Source organism: Protomyctophum bolini, assembly GCF_963924005.1.
Source record: "Protomyctophum bolini genome assembly, chromosome: 21".
Classification (NCBI taxonomy): domain Eukaryota; kingdom Metazoa; phylum Chordata; class Actinopteri; order Myctophiformes; family Myctophidae; genus Protomyctophum; species Protomyctophum bolini.
Window position 1 is genome coordinate 17,970,218 of NC_137882.1, and position 22,687 is coordinate 17,992,904.

The 22,687-nt window shown below is 44.0% G+C and overlaps 1 pseudogene across 1 annotated transcript in view; it reads left to right on the forward strand.

Annotated features, from left to right (window-relative positions):
• Positions 1 to 22,446, forward strand: part of LOC308336410 (sodium/hydrogen exchanger 9-like) — a 39,495-nt pseudogene extending 17,049 nt beyond the window's left edge. The window contains exons 6-12 of the transcript in view: positions 2,953 to 3,184; positions 4,388 to 4,505; positions 10,428 to 10,516; positions 16,596 to 16,695; positions 19,532 to 19,643; positions 21,586 to 21,745; positions 22,365 to 22,446. The product of the transcript in view is annotated as a sodium/hydrogen exchanger 9-like (transcript). The remainder of the gene's footprint in view (positions 1 to 2,952; positions 3,185 to 4,387; positions 4,506 to 10,427; positions 10,517 to 16,595; positions 16,696 to 19,531; positions 19,644 to 21,585; positions 21,746 to 22,364) is intronic.
• The last annotated feature ends 241 nt before the right edge of the window (positions 22,447 to 22,687 follow it).

Genomic DNA, 22,687 nt, shown 5'->3' on the forward strand with positions numbered 1-22,687 from the left:
GGAGGTGCATGCATAGTCTAATAAACCTTGTATGAGGGCTCCTGTTAGGGTCTTCATGCTTGTTAGTGTAGAAGGCAGAAGAAACACTTCAACAAGTCTGCAAAACGTGGCTACAGAGGAGGAATAAACATACTTTTCGGTCTCAAAGTTTGTGTCAATTCAGAACTCGCAGGTTCTTGTATTTGTGTTGACGGTGGTCCACTCACTGTATTCGGAGCCTCTTTAGCAAAAAAGGCTCTCAACTTCACAGACCTGAACATTTTAAACAGTTCTACTCTTGTCTGAAAGGTGTCAGCATTTTTAAAAGGAACAAATGACAAACCTTTAGAAAGAATGGAAGTTTCGTGTTCACACTGTTCAGTCAAAGTTCTGTTGGATAGGTTGATTTTGTTCCCCCCATGCCCCCCCTCCTGGATCCTCTGCCTTGGTCGTCTTATAGACGAATTAAAAAACGGGTCTCATGGTCGCAGCTTACGTATTTCCTGTAGGCGGACTCAACGTAGCTCCGGGGTTTAAACCCTCACCAGGCACATCTCTTCTACTACAGTGAACCGTAGAGTGACTGATGTATAGTCTGCCTCAAACGTTACTCTTTTACCTGCTTTTTACTAACACTAACATTACAAAGATGCCCAGCACATCGAGATGAACCTGTGTAGTTTATGGCTGCTCCAACAGTAGTGGCAACATTAAAAAATAAAATAAAACGGAATGTCAAAATATCCACCGCGGTAGCTCTGAGACCAGAGCCATTGAGTAATGGTTGAGACGAAGCAGTGAAAGGTCCTGAAAGATACATAACGTCAGTCTTACCCAATACCCAATCTTTCTGTTTTATGAACACAAGGCTATTATATGGAGAGAAAAGTCAAGAGTCGAAACATGTTCCACTTCCACTCACAATTTACGTGCTGGCTTTTAAAATGCGGTACTTATTCCTTCATTAAAAAATATGATTACTCATAAGTGTAAATATAAAATCAAATATAATATAGCCTACAATTGAAACCTGCTACTGCAGTGATTTTATCCTGTGTTCAATGCGTTTCTGCGTTTGTGTGTGGACTCAGATATCTGTCGTGTGTAGGGTGTCACCTGTTTAAACAGTATCTTGAGTTATTACCATAGTTTGTTTCTTTTATTTTGGTCTGCTGTCAAGTATTATCTTTTTTTTTAGTGGTGCAACCACTCCATTACACAGCTATGTGTGACCCCCGGGAACCCCCAGTGTCACACACGTGTCACACGCGTGTCATGACTCGTGTACCAGCACACACCAACACACTGGCCTAGTGGACACGCAAATGCATAGGTCTCTCTCTCTCTCTCTCTCTCTCTCTCTCTCTCTCTCTCTCTCTCTCTCTACACAGACAAATGGGCCTGGAAAGGCTGGCAGATTGAGAGAAAAAGAGGAGACGAGCGCACAGATTGTTGGCCGTGCCCAAGTGCTGGCTTCTATCCCCCTGTCCATTGAAGCCAGCGTAGACACCAAACCCCCCCACCCCTATACAGACACACAGATAGTGCAGTGTCTCTTCTTGGGGTAGCGTGACTAGCCTCTGTGCCATCTCCTGTCACTTGACTGGCTGGCCAGAGCCGCCGGGTCGCCCCGTCCCCGTACACAAAGGCCCTTTATTAGTGAGCCACGCGGGGCCCCGGCATTGGAATTTTAACGAGCTCCCGCCGCAGCTTGGCCGTACGCTAACGTGCCCTCTTCCATCCAGCGCACTACGCCGCTCCGCCTGCTCCCAATGGGCTTCCACTCAGCCAGGTCTCGCCTTGACATCTGGAGATTCTCGGACTGGGACTTAGCGGTCCCACGTGGCCTAAAGAAAACATCTCTGAAAGGTCACCCTGCATCACTTGCACACTTAGAAGCTAGTGGCTGAGTTAAATGTGCGAAGTTCAGAGTTTTGTTTTTGTGTGAAGGGGGTAATTGCTTCAGCTAGCTGCTGAGCTCATTAGCAGCAGCTTGATTGATCGCCCCCCGTCTCGTTATGAAGATTAAGCCATGTTGTGGTATATAATGGCTCATTTAAAACTGACAATATGAAATGCGGAGACGCTTTACAAGTACATTTTTCAACTGTTTTGACACAGGCTGTGATTATCTTGCTGTCCATGCGGACCGTGTTCAGTCTAAGGTGCAGAAAGTCAGTCCCTGTCTGGTTTCTCTCATCCGTCTCCCAGACAAAAGAGTACAGTACCACCTCAAGAAGCTGACTCAAGAAAAGTTTTTCATGCATTTTACAAAGGGAGCTTAAATCCAAAGAGTGTGTGGGAGCAGTGGGGGGGGGGGGTTAAGAAGTTCTGTCGTCTCAGGAAAGTCAGCCTGCTCAATCAGCCGCTCACAAGGGTGCCTGCCTGGCTTCTCCCTCTCTCCCCTCTCCCTGCGATGGCTGGTCTGAACTCATTGACTTCCATGCGGAATCCCCCCCTCTGCCACAAAGTAAATATTTATAGTAATGATGTGCTGCATAGCACAATGCTACTCTCTTTGCAAACAACAGTAGTATTTCCCCTGCGTTCGCCCTCCAACATCTGTGGGACCTCTCTCAGAAGTGAATAGTAATTCAACCAGACTCTGTTTTCTCCTGCAGTGGCAAGAGGGAGAGAATCAACCTCAGAGGAATGACGCACATTCTCTGAAATGAGTCAAATGACTCCAATAAATTGTACTTAAGAGGCTTAGCTCAGCATAATAAGCGTGTGAATTTATACCCACTGTTCTGGACTGGCGTATATTTCTGATGACTTCTCTCATTTCAGAGCAGTAAACTGCATAAATGTTTCAGTGTGCATATCATTGTTTTGTTTTGTTTACTTTATTACTGTATCTCCTTTGCTCCATAACGGGAGCCACAGCGTGATGTATGGTTAGTGTGTTTGTACAGTATATGCATATTATGTGTCGTGTTTTTCTGATTGTTCGCATCAATCTGTGTCCCACAGTGCCATCGCCACCTATAGCCTGATCGGTGGAGGAAGTGTCTTTGGCGCCCGTGCCTTCTTCCTCTCCGCAGGCCATTTTGTTGCAGTGTTTGCCGGCTCCTTCGTCCTGGGCTTCGTGTTCACAGTCATCACTGCCCTCATATCCTTTGCATTCCCTCCCACTGCAGTCCCGGCACCCCACACGCAATTATCACCTCAGCATCCGCTGCAATCTCCCCACTTCCTCCCTTCAGTAATTGCTTCTCTGTAACCCCCCCCAATTCTACTGTACCAGCTTTATCAACATAAGCAACTCGGCTGAGCCTAAAGTGCTCCTGTGACATTAATGGCTGGCGTCTGCACGAATGGGGGTCATCAATCAAGGCAACGGCCTCTGATGAGGTTTCGACTTGCGATGTTGTCCGACGTTTGTCTCGGATCTTCCTAGTAATTAGACCTTAGAGTGAAAAATGATGACGTGTCAAGAGGAGGGTTTGGGACGCAGGGCGCAGTGCTTGTTTGCAGTGAATAATCTCCAGTTGACAGAAAAACACAAAATGAGCATAGCTTTCATTCATGTGCCGCCTCAATGCACACACTGTAGTTAACTCTAAAGCCTCACATCCCGGGAGGGTACTCGACCTCAACATCACTACTTTTCAACTTATCTTCATATAATTGGTCCTCTCTAATGTTCATGATAAAAATATGTCTCATAGGAGGGCTGTGGGCAGTTCAGAAACCGTCTACCAGTGACATCGACACGTTGTTTTTGCATTTAAAACATGCTTAAAATGCATAGCAGCAATCAATTTTTTCAGCACAGCTTCTATGTCCGAGCATGTCCCCCTAGTCTCACACCTCGCAAAACCACACGCGTGTCCTCGTTAAAAGTTTTAGGCTTGCGTGATCCGTGATCTGGAAGTTGTTTGTACTGTGTCTGTCTATATATCCCGCTAGATGCCAGCAGGGAGTTTTCTTCTGAGAAGTAAAAGAAAGAGAGCCTGCAGATCAAAGACCCCCACAACCCTTTGATGTATGGCAAAGGCGGCATGCAGTGTTACAGAGATGTTTACCTCCACTGTCCCGCTTTCAACCTAATGTATAATTACTGTACTATGAAGACAAAAGTTTCAGTGCAGGATGATTTGGAGTGGAACACTGTTTGGCTCGCTCCCAGACAGGGCCCTAGGTTTCTGCTAGGGAGCTTTGCCTGAGGCGATGTGGGACAGTGGAGAGGCACAAGTTAGATCTGGACTTGATTATGTACTGGAGAACTCCCTAAAATGAACTCATTAAAAACTGGAGGGTAACTCTACACTGCACTGTAGCTCCCCCGGCTCTGCACAACAACCAGTCGGCACCGGATCACTTTTAGGGGTGGGCGCGTGCATGCTGTTTTTGTTTTCTGGAGGAGCATTTCATGTTTACAGTATGATTGCATGTTGTCCTTAACTGTCCCTTCCACCTCACCAAGTTTGCTCGGCTGCATGAGAATCCACTGCAGGAGACATCGCTCCTCTTCCTGCTGTCCTGGAGCAGCTTCCTGTCAGCCGAGGTCTGTGGGCTTTCAGGTAAATGGTTTTGCGGATTATATACGATACGACAGTCTCAAATACAAAATGGCACCATGGGGAAAAACCTTAGAGTATACTGTATATGAATAGAGACAGCACCCGGAGGAAACCCAGAGGCGAAATGGACATAGTGGCCGAATTTGGTGTTGCAGTTTGGACTCATCGTGAACGCACTGGTCCGTTGACTGTCATTGCGCACGTTCATGATGACACGTGAACGCTGTTTCATACGTGAACGCACATGAACGCGTGCAATGATAGTCAACGGCCAGCACGTTCACGATATGGGTCCAATCCATATCCCAGAATTCACTCTGTTCCTGTTCCGCCTCATGCGCTTTTGAGCAACTTAAGTGGATGGGAGGAGAAATCTGGTGCCGTCTTTATTCATATATACTCTAAGGGAAAAACTGTGAAATTGTAGGTTAGTTGCCCTACAATAGATCACATATCTGGTTACAGCTTTTTGTGTAGGTGTGTTTGAGCACGGAATGTGTTCATCTCTCCAATTTAGTCGTTCACCCGCACACATTTGTGCGTTGTCACTGCTGTTGTATCCTACTGACTCGTAGAGCCTTCGTCCTACTCCTCCCACCCAACACTCCCTGTTGACAAGTGCTGCCCCGGCCCGTAGGAGTACGCGAAGTGACAAATATCACCCTCCTCGCCCGCGAACACGAGCGAGTTGTGTTCGTGTAAACACACTACAAAGCCAGAAGCACCACGGTGGATTTCAACCCACAAACTCTGTGGTGGTGGGCAGGCAGTTTTACCCCTGCGCCACCCGAGCACCGAGACGCAAGGTTTCTGTCTGACGGCGACGATATATGAGATTGTGTGTGTACTCTATGCTGTTGCACCGGTGTATGTGTCTACACTCTACTTTGTTATCAGGATGAGGGGATATCGGAGGTCAGAATTAAAATCCTCGCCAGCCACCAATCCCCGCAAAGGCTGGGATTGGATTCCTCCTCAGTGCCAGCTGCTTGGCCAGGCGTGGCAACAAACACAGTTGGTGGTGGTGTTCACTGCTGGGAAGCCAGCAGGTGATTGTGGGAGTTTTTGTCGCTGCACTAGTGAAAAAAGAAGAAGACTAGTGACTTCTATCGGTTGGCCCCGGGCACCTGTTTGACTGGAAGCAGAAACACATTTTGCTCTCGATTACACGACTCCACGTGTGTCAGAGGAGCCATGTAATCATTTCCATCCACCCAAAAAGGCTGTATAGTGCTAGCCTGGTAATCCATCCTGGTCATGTGAATTCACATTATCATGCGTCTTCTGCAGTCCGGTCTGGCCCCAAGTGCTGTGTGGGAATAGACACCAAAAAGTGGAAGAGAGAATCAAGGTCTGTCAATCACAGAGCCCTGAGCACAGACGCTGATTGCAGGGCTCTTTTTGGTTTCGGCAAAACGCTCACACGGCGCTTGCGGCCAGGCCGGTCTGCAGAAGACACATGATATTCACACGACTGGGTTTACCAGGCTAGAGTGCATTGTTCAAGGGGAATTATTTAATCATGGAGCAAAAAAAATATTGAAATCTGTGACAAAGACCAAGGCCAGAGATAAAAAGCAATTTTTCCCCAGCTGAAAGCGATGCACCAGTGCACCAGCCCCTCGTGGATGTCCCTTCATACCGGCATGCCCAGACTTGCATCATCACTGTCATCATCAGTGCCTGTTCGGTTGGCAAGCTACTGCTGGTTGTGGTCTCATAGCTGTCAACCTCGCTCTACGGTGCTGTGAAAGATGTACGCCTCTTGTCCACATTCCTGACACAGCCATCTGTGCAGTTACCTGATAGAAAACCCACGGACAAACGGGATGATCCTCTTCTGATAGGGCCGATATTGAGCGGCAGAGAAGATTGTTTAGCGTCCCATATCCAACCGTTGGCCAGAATATTAAAGAGAAAAATGAGTTTCATTCACACACAGACGAGGACACACTCACGCACACAGGAACACACACATACCCTCTAATAGTCCTTGCTGTTATAGCGAGTCAATAGTGGAGATGAGAAAGTATTAGGTCATTGCCTCGGTCTACAGGGGGCTACATGTACTCATTCCCATCTCAAAACCCCATAACTCATTCCATTTCGACCCACATACTGTACACACACACACACACACACACACACACACACACGTCAGTCTCAGCATGTTCAGTCTCATAGTTCAAGTCAAGATAGGGCCCAGAGATAGCGGAGAGCCATAATGGCATTCCTGCCCTGGCTGTTAGCCTGGGTCTCGTGTAGAGCGAAGAGTCGCTCTGGTCTCATGTATTATCGATGACCTGCCCTGCCCTTCTGTACGTTTCTATTCCCACCTTGCATTTACCGCCCAGGGAAGAAAAGTGTGCTTTGTGAATTCACCCACTGTCACAGTGATGTGACAGTGTTTCCTTATTATGTGGAAATGTTTTATACTGCGCTTGGAAAAACAATGGATTAGCCTCTTCAGTTGCCAAGTGTCAATTACTTGTTTCCTGTGGAGTCATGACGTAGTTATAAAATATACATGTCTCATACATACTATGCATACTAGGGCCGACCTCAATGTGTCGGTTGGTATTCAACATTCAACACAGTCAGCGGTGTGGTGGAGTCGCTCTATCCTTGGCAGCGCTCCCTCTGGCATGTGGAGGAGAATACCGTTCTAATTAAATATGTTGACCTTTTCTCCATTAGACCCCAACTCCCAGTCTATAAAGCATCCTAATGCTGTCCGGCGCTGAGATGGTACATTGTATCCAAGATGGAACTTTATGTGGTATCGTTATTGGCATTGCTGCTGTTATTATTTAGAGTGCACAGCACAATTAGGGATTTGATTATTCTCATATGTCCCAGAGGCATTCAAAAACAGTTTGCTTTTCATTAAAGAGTCCATGAGCAGCAAGGCAGGTAGGGCTGTGTTGTCTTGCGTGAGGACAGTGTGTGAGATATGCTACAGTATATATACTGTAGGCTGTGTCAGACATTATTACCTTACATTTGTGGAATCATCTTTGACTGTCCAACAAGACTTTCCGCAGCTGTTTATAGTACTTAATTAACCGTATAGCTAAGATGAATACTGAAGTTCAAGAAGATGGACTTCTACAGTAGCTATGCCTTTGATGCTAACACATTTTATTTATTTTTCAATCAAAATACATTTCCAAACAATTTCCAATTCTCAATATTCATCTGCACAAGCTGCAGATGGCCACGTCTTCCTATGGGCTTTAATGGCCCATTTATTTTTGAAGCAATAGCTCATCCAAAGGGGATGCAGTGAGCGATGGCAGTCCTCCCTCGTGTCCTTTGGTAATTGAACCTCTCTCTGTCTGCTAATTGCTGGAGTTTAGCAACCGTGTGCGTAATGACCCCAAACCTCACAGGGAGCGCTGGCGTCATTAATCTCGTGCCCTGCATGCCTCACAGCCGCTCATTGTGGTATGAGTCTCATCTGTTGCCCAGTGCCCAGGTGCCCACCTACCATCCTTTCCATTGGGGAGCCATCATGTGTGCGTGTGGGCGTGCTGCAAGGCGAATGATGCGCTACCTGCGTCCATATTGCGTAAGCTGAGGATGCAATAGAAAATGCACAAGCAGCAATAGCAATAGATTTGATAGTGGTACAGTAGCACAACCTGTTAAGACTTCATGGAAGAGTGGCGTTGAAGGACGGTGTGAATTACCGGAATCACCGGTCAATGGGACAAAAAGGAGTGTAATGGACTGGCCTCAGACTGGCTCTATAAATGCAGTCCTCATTATTGCTGGCCTTGTCCTATAGTCCTATCATGGCAATTTCCCCCTTTCTTTGACAGCAAAGTGGATGTCATACAGTATATAGCCGTTCATCACAAGCTGAAGCACTCCATGTGAAATTGAATCCCCAAACAAAGTAACCGTGTTTTCATCCTCCCTTCTTACTTTCCAATTCCAACTCAAGGTCTAGCCAGGTCACACATTCTTTTTTTCCCTGTCCATTTTTTCTCACTCTTTTGTTATCCTCCACCCCCCACCGCCCTCACTGATATGACTCTTTATACTCGCTCTAGGTCTTTTATCAGTCTTTAGCCCGAGCTTACTCTCTGTGTGTGTGTGTGTGTGTGTGTGTGTGTGTGTGTGTGTGTGTGTGTGTGTGTGTGTGTGTGTGTGTGTGTGTGTGTGTGTGTGTGTGTGTGTGTGTGTGTGTGTGTGTGTGTGTGTGTGCTCAGGTTAGAAGGGGTGAGGTGTGGGTTTTGGCCTGAAAGGCCAGGATACTGGACAGCTTTGAGATGTTTATACAGCTGGGAGACAGTGGAACGTAGACAGAGGGTGGATTCTGGGTGTGTTATGGGGTTGGGCTGGTATGAACTGTTGTCGTAAAATGTTACATTCTAAACCAAAGGCAAGAAAGAGGAGGGGCAGAATGCAGATGTTTTTTAGGATGCTTTGGTTTGCTCTGTGTTTGCATTTCACTAGGAGAACACGGATAGTTTACGCCCACTGGTACGGAACCACTGGTTTACGGGATTTACTGTATTATTGGGAATGGAAACTTTCACCTCCTTTTTTTGAGAGGCGCTAGCCCCTCCTAACAGCTTTTGTCCCCACACGTCTCAATATTTGCCTTTGACGATGAAAGGAGAAATTAGGTCTGTCGGCCTTGAGTAGCGGCTAGGCGGCGGCCTATAGGAGATAATTTAATCATAATTAATTTTGTAGGAGGGGAGGCAGAAACGTAGCAATGTGAGGCAGCTGACTGCCTTTGCCTACAGTACATCCGCGTGATTTTTATTTTGCAAATGATCAGATACATATATATTGTTTGAAAATAATTACAATTTCTGCACTGCACTGGAAGTCTGTTTGTTTCAACCTTGCACAAGTTGAGCGAACTGAGCTGTCCCTTGCTTCCTTTTGAGCTCCAGAATCTTCTGGCATACTATTAGTGGCTCACACAGAATCCAATCAAAACTTATTTTTCGATCACCAGAGTAATGCCTGTGTTCTGAACATGAGAACAAAATTATGTCAGAGTCAACACACACACACACACACACACACACACACACACACACACACACACACACACAAAGGGCTGCAAAACATAACAAGGTTACAGTAACCTTCTTGGCCACGCTAACCTGGGAGACAGATTATTATTAAGGATTTGGGTACCATCTTTGAGGTAGTCAATAACCTCTCACTTCCTCTGGAAGACGGAGTGGGTGTCATGTCACTTGTTCAAGTGCTCCTCCAGCACACACACACACACACAGTCACACACGCAGTATGTGCACACAGGCAAACACATTTCGTATGCAGTCCCATTGTATAACGTGTGTGAGAACTCTGCTCACAATGCACTAATCAACATAATATTGAGCACTCTGTTCTCTATACAGCACTCCTATGCCCTTGTTCCTCTATACTAGTGGTTTTCAACCCTTTTCATATCAAGGTCCATTATTTATTCTGCATTTGAGCCACGGACCACCATGTGATGAGATTTAGCCTCTCAGACACAAAAACGTATAATATTTATCGTTGGATAAGATTTTGTCCACAATTTAATTTAGTATGGTATGGTGTTGGTACCATAGGAGAGATAACGATCAAAACAAACAATTCTTCTACATTCTCTAATTGTGTAGACTTAAACTATAACCAATGCGTAAACTAAGTAATGCGGAATGTTTAACAATAATTTAACTCTTGAGAGCGTAAAATGAAACTGTTTAGTTTTGCGCTCTCAAGATTTATCTACAGTATAAGGGTCAGTTTGGTTACCAACTGTCCATTTAGCTGGAGACCACCTGGAACCCCTTCATGGACCACTGGCTGAAAACCACCGCTCTATACTGTATACTCCCCTGCTCATCATGACACTGACATTAATTATTATGTGTTGTGGTACTTTATGTCCCATGATGGCAGGCATTGTGGCGGTGCTGTTTTGCGGGCTGGGCCAGGCCCGGTACACTCTCTGCAACCTGTCCTCGGAGGCCAAGACCAGAATCAAGCAGGTAGACTTCTTTCTTTCTTTCTCACCTTTATTTATACTCAGAATACAGTTGAGGGCAAGCCCTCATTTTCAACGTAGCCTAGGTTACAATACATAAAATACAGTCACAAGATAATACATCAAACAACATTATAAATCAGGGTAAATTACAAAGGAACTTTATACAGAACAACCATCAGTAAAATAAATCAATTGAAGCAGGAGCAATCATGATGAAAAATATTCTGGAGCATTCCTTTGAACTGACCGAAGGATGGCAGTGAGCACAGTTTTAAGGAGTTTTGGAGTACATTCCATGCTTCCTCAGGCCCAACTCTGTCTGGGCCTGAGGAACCTTGATCCTTAAGAAACACTAGAGTGGGTCTGATAGGGGTTATTGTTCAGTTCCATCATGGAACAAATATAGTCAGGGAGCATCCCAGCAATGGCTTTATATAAAAATAGGTGCTAATGCCTATTTCGTCTCTCAGTCAGAGAGGATAAACCTGAGTTCTCATAAAGTGCACAGTGGTGGGTACTATAACTATCACTAGTAGTCCACCGCAAGGCGGAGTGGTAGACAGTGTCTAGTCGCTTTAAAAGTGAAGGAGCAGCAGACCTATAAATAATGTCCCTGTAGTCCAGGACCGAGAGGAAAGTGGTCTCAATAATAGATTTTTTACTGGAATTTGGAAAACAGAATTTATTGCTATACAGAAACCTAGTTTTTGTCTTAGTTTGGAGACAAGATTTTTTTTATCTCATCTAATATTGTTAGTTACGAGAGTGACAGCGGTAACTGTACTGTGATTGGATCGGAAGCCGGACTGATTTAGATTTAAAACAGAGAAATTGGAAATAAATACTTGTTTCCAGGATTTTAGCAAGACACGGTAGTTTCGAGAGAGGTCTATAATTATCTAAATCTTGCTTGTCACCTCCATTGTGCAATGGTGTTATATGTGCTCTTTTCCAAATATGAGGGAAACAGCTTGATTAAAAATGTGAGTGGTCTGCTCTACAATAAGAGGTGCTGCTAATTTGAAGAAATACGGGTCTAAATAGTCCTCCCCAGTTGAGCTCTTTTGGTTTATGTTTAATAGTGCTTCTAGGATAACAGTGGCAGGGAGGGGCTTCAGGGAGAATTGACCAGTTGAGCTATTTGTAGGAATATGGTTGGCAGCCTCGAGTGCAGGTCCTCTGTATGTATGGGTGAATAGGTGACCAGCTTCTGCAAAGTGTGTACATAATATGTACATATTTCCATGGGGTCTGAGATTGAACGGTTGTTACAGATAATTTGTGTAGGTAGGGCAGCAGTGCTGGTGTTCTGAAGATAATTCACTGCCTGCATTTCCCTGGGAAGAGGTAATTAACTGAAAATGATAGTCTGATATGGTCAGACTATCACCGGAGTGCCTAGCACGAGCCCAGGCATTGTTCCTTTCCTTGAGCAGAGCTGCTAGCTCAGGATAGAACCATGGGTTCTTTATTGGAGCATGAGCGTTAACTTACCTAGAGGAGAAGCTTAATTACCACTGTATAGAAACTGGCTTTTATTCTCTAATTGCTCAGTTCAAATGGCTTTCGTGTGTGTGTGTGTGTGTGTGTGTGTGTGTGTGTGTGTGTGTGTGTGTGTGTGTGTGTGTGTGTGTGTGTGTGTGTGTGTGTGTGTGTGTGTGTGTGTGTGTGTGTGTGTGTGTGTGTGTGTGTGTGTGTGTGTGTGTGTGTGTGTGTGTGTGTGTGTGTGTGTGTGTGTGTGTGTGTGTGTGTGTGTGTGTGTGTGTGTGGCTTATCTGTTAAAGGATCTTTCATTGTTACATCTGGTTACACAAGTACATTAGGGTAAATTATTTTGTTCTGGTTCCTGTGTTTCTTTTGTGTGCATAATCATGAATGACCATTAGCACTGGAGACGTCCAGTGGGAGGCCTAGACTCCATCTCGCTGTCTGCCAGTGTGCACACAGGCAGTTCAACAGAGCGTCTTATGATACCAACCAGCTCCCAGGAATACTGAATAGATAGAGTAGTACTGTAAAATACATGCATATACTGTATACACTCATCTATGCATTTATTATTCATTGTCGGTGCCACAGTGCAGGTCAAAAGGAAATGACAGCTTGATCAAAGCATTTGCTTTTAATTTAAAGTGTGGTATCCTGTTTGTTTGATCAAATGCTTATAGCTACATTTTTACAGCATATACATGCAGCCGCACCTCAAAGACAAAGTCAAGTGGATTTAGTTGGAGCCGACACTAGTTTAATAGAAAGCAAGAGCAGAGGGTAATATATTTCATTGCCTTGTCCTTGAGGAGAAAGTGGGCAATTATTCAAGTGAATGGGTCTTTATCTTGTAGAGTCAATATAGTATGTATTTGGTCAGACTACCTAAAAAGAAGTAAAGCAGAAATGTTAATTATCTTTCAATACACATTATATTTAGCTTGTCCTTTATAGCTAGAGTCATCAGTGTAAGTATAGGACCAAGCTGTTTACGATGCCTGGTAGGCAGTATAGGTTGTGATAAGAAAATAATGCTTATCACTACGAAGTACTTTTCAATTAATGAATCCACATGACGGGTATACACGGACGTCGCACGTGTATCGGCGTCAAGCCTTCCTCAGCATGTATAGGAGGAATGGTATAATGTTTGTGGGCTATGGCCTATCCTATCATCACCACTGAACCAGAAAGAGCGACATTGTCCCTTTCAACTGAGATGAGATTCAATGTATTGTCAATGTACAGTACAGCGAAAGGTATTTTATTTTCACATCTCAACAGTGCAAACATGTCAGTAAAAAGTGAAAGTGCAGGTCAGTAAGTAAATGCAGTAAGAGCAGTAGACATTAAATAAATAAATGGATATTATAAGGTGATATTAATAAAGAATAGACATTCAATATTGTCAGATCCATATTGCACATACAGTAGTAGTCCTTTTTGCACGTAGCCCATAGTGCACAGAAGGGCTAGACTAAGGTCCAGTGACCATATTGCACAAGTCCACAAGGATGTAAGTGTACAGAGTCCCAAGATACAACAGGGAAGGTGGGTGGGTAGGGGGAGGGGGAGGGGGGCTGTCACTGAGGGGGGTGAGGAGTGGATGAGGAATTCAGGTAGATGACAGTGGATGGGAAGAGGCTGTTCCTGAGTCTGCTGGACTTGGAACCAAGGTTCCTGTATCGTCTTCCAGAGGGGAGGAGGGTAAACAGACCGTGTTTGGGGTGAGAGGGTTCTTTGATAATGTTATGAGCCTTCCTCAGGCACCGACCTTCGTAGATGGTCTTAATGACAGGGAGAGATGTTCCAGTGTTCACCACCCTCTGCAGTGCCTTCCGGTCAGAGGCTGTACAGTTTCTATACCAGACCGTGATATATATATAGTATGTGAGGATGCTCTCAATGGCACAACGGTACAAGTTCCCCAGTATCTGAGGAGATAGATGGACTTAACTCAGTCTTCTAAAAGAAGAGACGCTGGTGAGCCTTCTTGACCAGAGACGAGGTGCTGAGGGTCCAGGAGAGGTCCTCACACGTCGCCCTCACCCTCCTCACGGCGCGGTGAAGAGGGAGTAGAGAAGGGGGCTCAGCACACAGCCTTGTGGGACACCAGTGCTCAGGGTTAGGGTGGAGGAGGTGAGGTTGCCTATCCTTAACAGACTGGGGCCTGTTAGTAAGGAAGTCGAGGATCCACTTGCCTCATCTCGCCCCCAAAAGGAAGAAACTGTTAGCTCTCTGTTCAAACTCCACTTGACAGGTCTTAGCCTGTCGGCTTTTAATTGTGATCTACTTTAATGTAACTACTTAAAAAACAAACAAATTAAAAACTTAACTGAAGAGACTGTGGAAAACACTCCTTAGGCTAAATGCAGGTCAGGTATGTCCTTGAGCTACACTTGTTGGCAGAGACACTGCTGCAAAGGGACATAAATCACATCAGCGCTGGAGGTGCAGTGTTTTATTAAAATATAAACCTATTTTTAACATTCCAATTGAACAGCCAGTCCCTAGTCCTTCAGTGTGGTTTCCTATAAAAGACTGCGTTTTTGTGCTTTTGTAGCAGTAGTGACTCAAAGCCTCTGCCTGATGACCCAAAGCCTAATATTGAATCATTAGCAAGCATTACTCCGAGTCCTCCCACAGGTGTTGCTTAATTCATATCAACCAGCTTAATTAGCCTGTCGCTAAGTCCCACCCAAGCCCGTTGTTGGCCAATACCACATTAGCAACGGTTACTAGGTTAGGAAACTCGGTCAAGCTTGCAATGCTGGTCAAAATGGTTAAGCAGTGTCAATACATATATTTGCTGTACAGCATGTGTGGGTTTGTTTTCTTACCTTATGAGCAAATTAGTCCATTCCATGAATTATTTCGCTCCGTTGTGCAGTTTAGTATCTATAAAAATAGGCTCTCATTGACTTCCATTGTAACGGGAAACAGCTCTCAAAATCAGTCAGTTAGCACATAAGCGAACACAACAAAAGCTGATTCTGACAGTTTATGACATCAGGAAAACTCATGCCATCTTATTTTCGTCTTTTGATAGATTTATAAAGTAACTATATTGGTTGGAGATATACAGTGAAGCGGTTCTGGTGTTCCTCGTTTGTAAACAAGTCGCCATGCTGTTTGAGATGCACCCAGCTGCAGTCCCAGACATTTCTCCTAAGCATCTCCCTCAAACACGTCCAAAATTGTGTATGGTGTTTGCGACAAGTGGACGAGATAAAATGCATTTGTTTACATCCAACGGTCTGGATGGTAAGTCTGGGACCGAGGCTACTTCAGACCAATCAGATCGTTTTGTAGGCAAACAGGAACTTCTTTCCACACAAACTTGACAGGGTTGCCAAGTCTGCTTATTTCCCGCTACTTTTGGCTTAAGGCTAATAATTAGTACTGTAATACATTACCAAAACATTAATTATCATAGATATAGGCCTACATAGTATTTATAATTATAAATGCATACAATATTTTTATTAGGATTATATATGGTCATATTATTGTGTTTGTTTTGGCTTGTTTTTGGAGGTGGGTTGGCTTATATCTCTCACACAATGTGGCAACACCGAAGTCAAAACAAAACATTACAACGTTGATATTTTTTATTAAAAATAAAACGGTCATAATCAGCTTAGTGTTTTAAAAGAGTGAGTTTGAGAGTTGTTTCCCTGTTACAATGGAAGTCAATGAGAGCCTATTAAACCCACACATGCTGTACGTCAAATATATTTATTGACACTGCTTAACCATTTTGACCAGCATTGCAAGCTTGACCGAGTTTCCTAACCTAGTAACCGTTGCTAATGTGGTATTGGCCAACAACGGGCTTGGGTCGACAGGCTAATTGGGAATGGTTAGCATTTTGCTAAGTGATAGGTTTTACAATTTAATTGATTTAAATGTATATCATCTATGGGAAAATGCTACAGTTACACACACTTGGTAGAGCGGTTCACAGCTCAATGTCCTATGCAAGAAAAAGTCCAGTTTTTTCTTGTGATCAATACCGGTATGTAAATAGATTTCTTATTTTAAGGAACATGTGTAAGCACAGGTGCACCACAGGCAAGGCCGTGTCCTGTCATCAGGATCGTTTACCATACTAATTAGATGCAGGAGACATCTTTATCTACTTAAGTATGCTGATGGCATGGCCTCGATCATCTGGGCTACTCTGTATCAAATTTTAACTATATGGATACATTACTTGTTACAACAGTGCTCTTATGTCATAAATGCCTGTAAACCTAAAGAGTTGGTCATTTGTACAGTAGTAATGACATTCCATTCCACATACTATAAGTCAATGAGAACAAATGGTTTTAAATATTTAGGCACTCTTGTAAACAGCATAATTATAAGCTATTTTGAGAGAGCTGAATAGCCTTTCTGTAAGCAGACAGCTGGTGTACTTACAGTGCATTGACTTTTAATAGATGATAAGAATACAAGTAGATCAAGGATTGTGAACATGGCTGGGGAGATCATAGACAAGGCACATCAGAGACAGTAAGACCTGCAAATCCTGGCGGACCCAGGAATATTTGTATGACTTTTGAACCCGTTTTCTTTTTCATCAACAGCTCCTTGAATTCTCAAAGTTCCTGGGAGAAATCTTTATCTTCAGCTACATGGGCGTTTCAACACCATGTGTTCAAAACCCTCTTCATATGCGGGGCATTTGTATCCTTTTCTCATATCTGAAATTAACTTGATAATGAAAGAATGATACTTCTCTTCTCTTCTCTTCTCTTCTCTTCTCTTCTCTTCTCTTCTCTTCTCTTCTCTTCTCACCCACCAAATGTCCCAGATGGGGGACATTCAATTACTTGGTGTTACTGCAATCTAAATATAATAAGTTTTGGATATAATAGTTCTCCAGGTAGCTTCTGTAGTAATAAATAATTAACTAGCCCTTTTAGGAAAACTTTCAAAACTGAACTGCATTTAAGTTAGATTTTGCAAGCTCAGCACATCTCCATCCATTTATTCAGTCCCCTGCAATCTCCATCTCTACAGATGAAGTTACAGATGAAGTTGTATTGACGAAATGGGTATTTAATTTACCATGCTTGTGTTTTCTCCAGCAGAGCTCCTCGCTACGAATTTGTTTACCTGTTTGAATTGAGTCAGAGCTACATTAATGCGTAGTAGAATTAGTTAACATCCCTGTCACAGTTGATGATTAAGCCTGGTTTAGTTTTAGAAACTCAGTCTGAAGAGCTATACCTGATGCACTTCAAAGTCTCCCTGCTGCCTCTATCGAACTTCTGTCAGATCCAGTTCCTTTAACCGGTATACTTCAAAGGGGAACATTTACTAGTGTGTAGCAATTCTTTGCTATAACTCCTTGCTTCACACACTTCACCTTGATTTCACCCAGTGATTCACATTTCAAACCAGACACATTCTGGTCACAAGTCAGCTTTAATAATCTGTAGACTACACGGTTTCACTGTGTGTGTGCACCACCTTTATTAAAGCTATACAGTATAGTGGTTCTAACATTCCTTTCGTAGCTGCTGTCAGATCAGAGATCAGTCAGTGGACAGTAATGGACTACTGGCTACCCACGGTACCATTGTCCTTGCCTCAGAGCTGACATGACCACAGTCTACACCCGGGCATAGACTCGAGTGGCACCACTCCAAGGAGCCTTTCTTTCACAGGCCAGTGCCCAGATGGTCAGCAATTATTATTACAATCCATCTTCCACCAGAGGGCCAATGAAGCCATGGCAGAGAAAAGAGTTGACCGAGCGTATTCTTTTTCCTCGGCTGCTATGTTTGCTGTGAAGGGCTGCCAAGGAGGCAAATGTTTGAGTTGAACGCAGAGCCTGTTTAGCTTTGTGCTCATTGTGCTCCCACAACAAAAGCTCAGTGAAAGAAAAAACGCTCTGGCTAGCCCACTGTTGGAAGTGGCCTGGGCTGTACATACACACACAGATGAATGGAGCTTAGAGTCTTCTCGTGCCGATTGTCTATAAAAATGAGATGACCCCAACAATTTAATCCTGTTAATCGCTCTTTGGTTATGCGGTAGATTCTAGATTGTAATCGCTCTAGCTTTGCTCCCCTCACCAATGACATTGGGGATGTGTTTTTGAGGAATGAGGCTGAGATGAAAGTGCTTAATTACATCCAATTCAAATAGCTCTGGGGTCTTCAATAAACACAAATGAGTGTTTTTTTTGGGAGCAGGATATTGCTTTTGAAAATCCATACTCTGCTTTCATATTGACTGCAGGGTGCAAGGGAGCTGTTTTAGTAATAGCCCTGTCAGACACAGGTCCCCTGTCGTAGATATGGGCCCTTATATTGTTCCGGACGTCACACTTGTACTTACTGCTGAATGGGTAAAATCCATGGTGCATTTTACCCCCATCCCTGTGATGCAAAAGCAGCATTACCTCTTGTATAGATCAGGTAGTATAAGTTGTCGAGTGCCACATAAATTGTAGTTGAATGAAGGAGATGGTCACTTTTAAGTAATTGGTGGTAATTATAAAAGATTACTCTTTTATTGCTTCAGTCGTCATCGTCAAATCAATTTCTGTAGTTGGCTACTGTACTTTTAAGTATCAAATGTCCCCCAAATCCTCCAGAATACTGGAAATCTACTTTCACCTACATCTACAAATCTGGGAACCCATCTGCAAAAGAAAAGGGGAAAAATGTTTTCCTTTTGATTTTTCTTCTTCCGTCCAATTCTCTGTATAGAGACCGGATGTCGGCCCGTTCACTCTTCTTTAGCCCTCCTCTTCCAGTGGTGCCCCTTTGTTTTCATTCCTTGTAACGAAGTTGCTGAGCTCTTAGAGCTCTTAGGAGCTCTTAGAGTCCATCACTATTTTAATCAGATCTACCCATAAATAAACGTAATACGCCCATAGATGGGCATACGGTATATGGAGATCTGTTTGTCCACAGCCACAGATCTGACCGCTATGCTCATATACGGTCATAGGAGTGACCACCATATTGTGGGAATAAAAGGGACAATAAAAGGTAGACGGACAGATACAGAAATCTCCATATATGGGCACAAAAGAGATACAACAGGTACTCTGACAAGGCCCCCTGCAGTCACGATGACTCCAATCTGGGAATCCATCTCCCCCAAAATAAGGAAAACGGTGGTACCGATATACCGGTATCCTCTTGTGCACCTTCACTGCTGTACAGGACACTTAGCATTCTGTTCCATCCCATGTGAGACATCAAAGTATGTGCGGGGGCCAGAAACAGCTGTGAGAGCCCGATTGGCTTCATGTCTTGGCACGGTGCCATGTGGCCTAAATGGAGGATATGCAGAGCAGAGACCTGTGTGTGTGTGTATCTCTGCGTGACTGTGTGTACTGTATGTCTCTTTATGTTTGCGTATGCGTGCCGGTGAATGCCCATGTGCGTATTCATGTGTGTGCACACTGCATGCCCATAATGCTTTGCTTGCATACGGTACACATGTCATAATGAATTAATGATTGGTTATTGTCCTCAACCTGCACCATGCATGCACACAGCTCTCCATCTGCATATCAAGAGCGTGCAACATCTACCCGTTGTCTTTGCTTCTGAATTCGTGCCGTACCACCAAGATACCTCACAACTTCCAGCACTTCATGATGTTTGCAGGTAATGCATGCTAAAGTACTATAAAATATGCACACGAAACATTGTGACTTACAGTATGGATTATGTTGTTGCTTGTGAAAGGTGTCGTACTGTAGAGGCGGTGACAGCCTTGTTATTACCATGTGGCTAGTAACTCAGAAAATAACGTATTTTCCCCTATTTATCTAATGAAAGCTCTTTAATTATGTAATTTTCTTCACTGCCTGCAGCTAATGGCATTAGTGAGGATGCTTAGAATGGGTCCCCTAAGTAAGTGTGTGTGGGTGTTTGTGTGTGCGTGTGCGCGTGTGTGTGACGTGCGTGTTGATGAAGCCACCTACAACCAGCCTCCCTGAAGCATTAGTGTTATCACAGCCACAACCACTGTCTTGTCAATGGGACTATTCTTATCTGTAATGCAGGAATCCAAAGTGTGTTCCTTCACCCCAAACTTTTTTTTTTTCACTTAATTTTTATTGAAGGAAGAACAGACAAGAAAACACAACTAACAAGACTATACGGAAAGAAAAAGAAAAGAAAAGGACAAAAAGTAAAAGAAAAAAGGCTGCATTTTTCATATAATAGAATACAGTTCCTCAATAATGTCCATCCATTGATCTTTCGTTGGTGGGTCCTGTTGGTACCAGCGTCGTGTGATTGCTTTTTTACTTGATGCTAAGAGGATCTTGATTAAATATTTATCATGTATTAGAAACTCTTCAGGGATATTTCCCAACAGTAGAAAAGAAACAGACAGAGGTATCTCAAAACACAGAATGGTCTCCAAGGTGGAGTGGATATCCTGCCAGTATTTCTGAATTTTAGGACAAGACCAGAAAATATGAGTGTGGCCCGCCCCCATTGGCATTTCTATTTGCTGAATTTCTTTGTGGCTGGGGAGCTTCTATTTTAACATCCCAGACTAACAGTTGAAACGGTGACTGGCTTGATGATGCAGGAGAAAATGAAGTGGAGTAGTACACTCAGCATGGCTCACTGCTTCACTGACCCACTTTCCCCCCCTTATGTAAGACATGTTCTTTGTGAGAAGCCCTTGGTCTTCTGTTTTCCACAATATGCTTCTAATGGGCTTAAGTTTGTTGTGCATGGTGTTGTGCACCAAAAATGGCAGATCCACATGCTTGCAATGCGTCGCGAATCTCACGATGCAAGTCACATTTTCGATGTGGGACACGGGAGTGCAACTGAGCATAACTCTGACTTTATGGAAACACAGGATTTTTCTGTGAATTCTTTAGGTTGTTGTTTCTAGGCTTACTCTGATAACTACCTCATTCACATGGCTATGCAATGTTTACAAGGCACCATGTAATCAGTTGATTGTAGAAACAGAGTTCAGTTGTTGGTCTTGTATCAAAGAGCCAGTTCATAACTTTTTTCTTTTGGAAAGATATATGGGTGCGGTCATGCTCAACATCTTAAACCCTTTATAAGTTGACTGGGCTCCCCCAAGTCTCTGTACGTGGCTTGGTTCTTTTTTGTCTCTTTTCTCTCTAGCTCTTTGCTGGAAATGGCCGTCTACGAGCTCACAACTTGTTGCATTGCGACAAGTTGTGAGCTTATAGATCGGCTATTTTAAAATAGTCAAAGTATATGGCTTGAGTAGTGGAATTCTATTTTTTGCACGGACAAGAGCAGACAAGAATATTACCAGAAACACAAAGAGATGGCCAAGGGACCTCTGGGGTTCCTTGAAGGTGGTCTCTGAGAGGTATGGGGGTCCTTAAAGTCTGTACTAGTGGACTCCTGTGTCATAGTAAATCAGTGTCCTACACATTATGAAGAAAACCTGGTGACTGACATCCAGTAGTTGGGTCTTATGATCAAAATAAAATCTAACATTTGCCACAGACTGAAGGAAAAGTGGCACAGTGTGCCACATTTGGACACATGTGTTCGTGTACGGACATTGATGACCACTGCCTCTCTCCCTTAATCCCAGGTCTGAGGGGCGCCGTGGCGTTTGCCCTGGCTCTCAGAGCCAATGACACGCCCACCGAGGTGCGGCGCTCCTTCCTCAGCACCACGCTGCTGGTGGTCTGCGTCACCGTGTTGCTGCTGGGCACCACCACCATGCCCATGCTGCGCTGGCTGGACATCAGGTTAGTGTCACTGTGTGAGGACGGCCGGTCTGCCGTGCGGAAGCCACTGCGTCTCGTGCACAATTTATACTCCCACCGATGGTGGTGAAAATACATGACCATGGTAGGGGTGGGACAATATGGATATTGGTAGGATTATAGTGAGAGAAATGATCAGGTTTGATGATCAACGATTATTACACGTACATTTATTCAACAAAACTATGTATGTATGAAATCACATGAATTAAATTAGAGGAAGTGCAGTCTTTTGAAGACAAAAAAGCTACATCTTTGTACTGTAGGCTAGGACCTCTCTCTGCAAGGCTTTTCAGACTGAGTGATGGACTGAGGAACAGTTTACTTTCTCATTCTAGATTAGAAGTTGGTCTATTAAGATAATTACTATTCAGATCATCATAGCAGCTTTCACTCTCTCCACTGTTATCCCCCCACCTACAACTAGTCAGTTTCTGCACTAATTACTAAATCTAATCTAGGAACAAAAACACAAAATTAATCTTTTCAAAAAGGTGTTAGCAGCCCATTTTGGATGAATGAATTTTCCATGAAAATGTTTGAAGACCACTGGTCTAGACTCAGGAGTCCTTAATGTGTCTTTAATGAAATAACTATCCAGCATGGAGTTTTCCTTTATCGCTGGATATGAGAACAGTGCATCCCCTGATCAGCCTTCTCCTCACAAACTCTTTGATCTCTGAGCGCGCTCTGCTTTGTCCTCCATTATTGATTTCTCAACTGGGTGCAGAGGGCTAAGCAGCGCCACAGGTCCTGCCTGGGCCTGTGTTACAAAAAGGATAAGGGTAAAACACACGCCTATGTACTTTATACAGACGAAGTACACACACACACTGAATAGCCATGGCATCAGACGGGGGTGGACTGGCCACAGGACGTACCGGGCATATTCCCGGTGAGCCGCGACGTAGGGGGCCGCTCAAG